At 39.4% G+C, this 4,865-nt stretch overlaps 1 protein-coding gene across 1 annotated transcript in view; it reads left to right on the top strand.

The window, feature by feature from the left end:
- The first annotated feature begins 246 nt into the window (after positions 1–246).
- Positions 247–4,865, top strand: part of IGF2BP3 (insulin-like growth factor 2 mRNA binding protein 3) — an 87,149-nt gene continuing 82,530 nt past the window's right edge. Inside the window, exon 1 of the mRNA XM_009070668.1 lies at positions 247–291. The gene's annotated coding sequence lies outside the window, so the exon portion shown is untranslated. The remainder of the gene's footprint in view (positions 292–4,865) is intronic.

Genomic DNA, 4,865 nt, shown 5'->3' with positions numbered 1-4,865 from the left:
TGAAATGTAACAGCTGTCAAATGTGTAACAAGTATTTCTGTAACAGCTCTTTGGACTTGAAATGGTTTTGACCTGACATTCCCCCCTCGGCGATCTGTTGGGTTTTTTTGAGTTGTGTATTTGGTTTTGCCCCTTTTAGTATGACAGATGCTTAAATGTATGACACTGCTATGTATAGTCTATCTTGCAATAATGTTTTCTTTCTGCTTTTTTAAAAACTATTTTCTTTAATTTGTCTGCAGGAGTCGGAAGCTTCAGATCAGAAATATCCCGCCTCACTTGCAGTGGGAGGTAGGAAGTTACTTGAAAAAAATGATGTTTGCTTAAAAACTGTGTTTCTGTTTCTTTCTTTATCCACAGGACTTTTCCCCTTCCCCCACCTTTCACTTGCTTTGCACACACCACCCATTCTGTTCTGGGGAAAAATCCTTTGGAAGAGGGAACAATAGAGCCTTCTAAGCAATTCAGATAACTGCCTTCATTTCTGCTTTCCTAGTTAACCATAAAAAAATGTTGAAATGGATTCTTTGGTGAATGCTGACTTCCTGATGTAGTCACCCTCTTTGACTGAAAACTCGTCCATTTTAGACCTTGCTGGTGTTTGGTGCATGTGTTCAGTGAACTTAATACAAGTTCATATTTAAATACTTGGCCAAAACCTTTACAGAAGCAGAAGTTTAATGCTGATCTTTTTTTTTTTTTTGGGGTGGTGGAATTTTCTTTTTCCTTGCTCCTCTATAGTGGTGGCATTATGGCAAACTGTTCACTCATGCTATTCTGGTTATTGGCTCTCACCAATATAATGCATACATGTTGTTTTCTCTCAACAAATAGTGTTCTAATATGTGCAGTAGATGGACTACTGTGAAAACAGTTCTGCTTTCTTTACAGTTTTTCTACCTTGTATGTGTTTAAAATATTTTCATGTTTTATTAGTGGTAAGTCATCCTTTTGCCTGAGGTTAGAGGGTTGAGGATTAAGCTCTGGTAGCATTGTTCTCCAAGCAGGTTTGGTCTGTCATCGTCATCTGACTTTCCATCTGCAGCTACTTCTTGGTTTGCACAGCCTGGTTGTTTCCTAGCTTTGTAGAAAACTGGAGGCATTGGTCTGTTCAAACTAGGCTGTCAGCCACAGGGTTTCCATAAGGTACCAGCATATACCACCTCTCATTGCTTCAGCCTGCCCTTCTGGTGTCTGCTGTCCATGTAAGCTTTTACTCTGCACTTTCCACACCTTGTGTACCCCTCAGTTGGGCAGTGTCCACCTGATAGCTTTTACTTCAAATTCAGTTGCTTTTTTTGTCAGGCTTCTGAGAAGAGTAGTAATAGAAATGGTTGAGGGTGACTGATTAGAAGATTAATTTTTGGTACAAAATTCCTCTGAAGGTTTTGTGCAGGAACAGTGTGTATCAGAGCAGAGGCATAAAATTCAGAGATGTGAATAAACAGGGATCTAAGCACTGCTGAACAGTGTGCTAAAAATGTTTCTACCTGCTTGTCCCTCCGTACACAGGTAGCTAATACTGCTTGTATATTACAAGTGTCTATCCTGTTTCTCATCTGCTTCCTGTTTAAAATTTCCCTCTTCTCTGTTGCTGCAGTTTCTGTGGTGACATTTGGTCTCAGACAGATGTTCTCAGGCCACATTTTTAAAATGCTGTCTTCCCAAGGAAGAGTTAAAATTGTCCCTATTAACATCATCTCAACCTTGCCTAGATGTGCTCAGGTTACCTGTACAGACTGACCCTTTGGACACAGAATTTAGGGGCCCCAACACTCTACAATAATTTTACATCTGTTGTAACATCAGAGCTATTTACCAAGTATGGTTTGTCCCCAAACTTCATAAAGTTTTTCCTTGTATGCACTAGTGGTCTTGCACCTCTGCACTTAAGCAGGTAAGGTTTGTATACTCTCAAATCAGTGTTGATGGTAAAACATTGAATTCATCAGGGAATTGTCTTATGTCACTTTACCTTGGGCTCTGGTACTTTTTTTTGGTGCTAAAATCCTTTGGAAAAAAACTTCCTTTGAGCTCTGTAAGAAAGTCTTGGATGATTCCTCCTTAAAACAAGCCTTTCTTGCAACCTGTTGCTTGGTAGAGAGAGTAGAAGTTCATACATACAGAGCAACGTTCTTACAGAATGCTTTCTGAGGGGATGGCGTGTGGCAGCTGGAGTGATTTTACTTAAATTGTGTCTTATAGTCCCTCTGTGCCAATTTGCTTGCCTCATCACTCCTTTGTTAATTGCTTGAATCAAGATTGACTTCTAATGGGTGTGAAATCCTTAAAACCAAACAGGAAAAAACCCCCTGATGGAGGTCTCTGGGTTAGTTATTCTGCCTTCATGTGTGTTCAGTATTGAAATACAAAATACAGTACCCTGCAACACCTTTCCTTTTACTGTGACATAGAGATATGTGAAAAGAACAGAAGATTAATATTCTTGCGAAATTTTCCCCCCTAGTATAGCAACTACTAGGAAGGTTACCATATTGTTCTTTGCAAAAGTTGAAGTCAACTGTCTTGTTTTAATATTGACTTTATAGAAACAAGCGTTTTACATGGGAAGCCCACAGGAGTGTCCCTAGCAGTCAATGTCATGCCTCTAGTTCTGTGCTTCACAGCAGTTCTTACTGCCAGTGTGTCACACAGTGGTACCTGTAAGCCTTGGGCCACGTGGGATTGGGACATAAAATGCTCACAAAACCCACTCATAATAAGTAAGGCAATAATGTTCTCAGATGCAGCTCATCACATTTGGAGAAAGCAGGTCTGGAAGAGTGGTAGGTATGCTGGTCCCACAGGAATGTGGCTGAAGAGTTTGTAGCTGTGAAGTGTAACAGTTTGGTGGTAGCTCCCACTCCTGAGCACCACAGATAAGTTTTGCCTCTTGGTTTTCTAAACCAGAAAAACTTTCAGGGAATATTGAAGGTTAATTTGAATTGAGAATGTTTTGAGATCCATCAGCTGAGGAAGGTGCCTCATTGTTGATACAGGTCCTTTGTTCTTCATGCAGATGGAAATTGGCTTCTGAGAGTCATGAAATGCTGGTGTAAATCAGTGTCTGGTGAAAACCTTGAAACTGTTTCACTGTTGTTCGCTTATCTTCCTAAGAGACATCTGTGCCTATTTAGTAAAATCTAGTGCCTTTAGTAGCATGGAAGAGAGAAAACATTTAACTTTAGTGATAAGGAAAATTTGACTTCTCCAGGAAGTAACAGGGTACCCTGAAAACTCATGTGGTAGCACACGTGACCTATAGTTATTCTATATAGATTGGGAAACAGTGGGTGCAAATGGCCACAGAGTAACAAGCATTTTTAGCAAGACTTTTCATAAACTAAGAACGCAAATTCAGATTAGCTATTTGCTTTTCTGGCTGCCTTTTCTTGAGGAAAATATTCCAACTAGTTTTCTGCTTCAAATAGGTTGAAGTTACTGAACAAAGTACTGACTTTTACAACCAGCCATAGCAATTGGACTTGTAGTTGTTTCCTCTGTAAGGGAAAACTTCTTCCTCTGTGTAATGTAAGACCTCATAGTGTACTTATCAGACCATCATGGTATAAGTTAAAAAAGGTTAGATAATCCTTTTAGACCATATTCAGGGCTAAGTGATGGAAAAAAGGCAGATAATGACCTGCTATAATCTGCTGAGTTACTACTTTGAAACAAAACCACAAGGTTGCCATCCTGCAGAGCTTGCTTTAGAAGTGCAGCTGTAAAAGATAAAATTCTAATTTATTCCAAGGCATTCAAGGTTAAGTTTGTGCAAAACTTGTCTGGTAATTAATTTGAACTTCACAAGATTTTTTTGGCAAGGTTCTGAAGGTTTAGGTATGTGTGGGTTGGGTACTCTTGTACTCCTTGCCCAGCTAGGAGAAGCTGGAGGTGGAGGGAAGGCAGCATCTCTGTCTGAACTAAGAAAATTCAGAACTTGCCTCAGACTGCAACTGGAGTCTGGACTGGCAGAGGATTATCCAAGATCATGTTCTCTACTTATCCAGGAGGTCATTTGCATCTTCCTCTGTCCCTCACTGGACTGTCTGGGTTTGAGGATTCTGGATCAGTGATGATTTTCCATAAAACTACTGAAGTGCACTTTTTCCTTTTGTGCTTACATATAATTTGCCTATAGAGGTTATTGTATCCATTTAGTAATTTGGAGAGCATGTGCATGATCAAATTTGATTTTTTCCAACAATCAGTTTCACTTACTGCAAAGTCTGTTTTGTGAAGCAAACTGTTAAACACTTAGTGCATCAATTTAGTGGTAGTGCCTGGCTATCCTCTTTTTCTTTCCCTTTTCTATCCTTACTCATTAAATACAAAGCCCAAGCTAATGATAAGAATCATAACTAGTGAATGATTTGGCACACCATCTCTTTGCTTTCTCTGCATATACCTGTCTCATCTCTTTCTCACTGGAAGCAAGTACCCTGGCTCTATGATCATTGCAGAAAAGTAAATAGATCTCTATTGCTCTTTCCTGAACCACAGTCGGCAACATACTGATTTGACTCCTAATTTGTAATTGCAAGTACTGTCTCACTTTTTGTGTCTGTTCAGCACTGGAAGTGTATTTGCAAGACAAAATTATATGCTTTCTGGAAGGAAGTCTAGGTGTGGTGATTTAAAACTGAAGTACCTTGAGTTTGTTTCTGGTTTAGCATGATGGGGATTTGAGTAGAGTTCTTCTGAGAAGGAACTGTGGTGTGCAATGCCACCCTTGTTTTTTTCTTTTGGAACATTTTAAAACTAGCATACCCGGAGTAGAAGATGCTTCAAGAGATTTTCTTTCCAAATATTTTTTCCATGTTTTGTGACTAAAACACTAGAGAACAGACTTTCAGGACACAGAT

The sequence above is a fragment of the Acanthisitta chloris genome, unplaced genomic scaffold (genome assembly GCF_000695815.1).
Source record: "Acanthisitta chloris isolate BGI_N310 unplaced genomic scaffold, ASM69581v1 scaffold26852, whole genome shotgun sequence".
Lineage (NCBI taxonomy): Eukaryota > Metazoa > Chordata > Aves > Passeriformes > Acanthisittidae > Acanthisitta > Acanthisitta chloris.
Note: the sequence above shows the minus strand (reverse complement) of the source record. Positions and strands in the feature narration are given on the sequence as shown.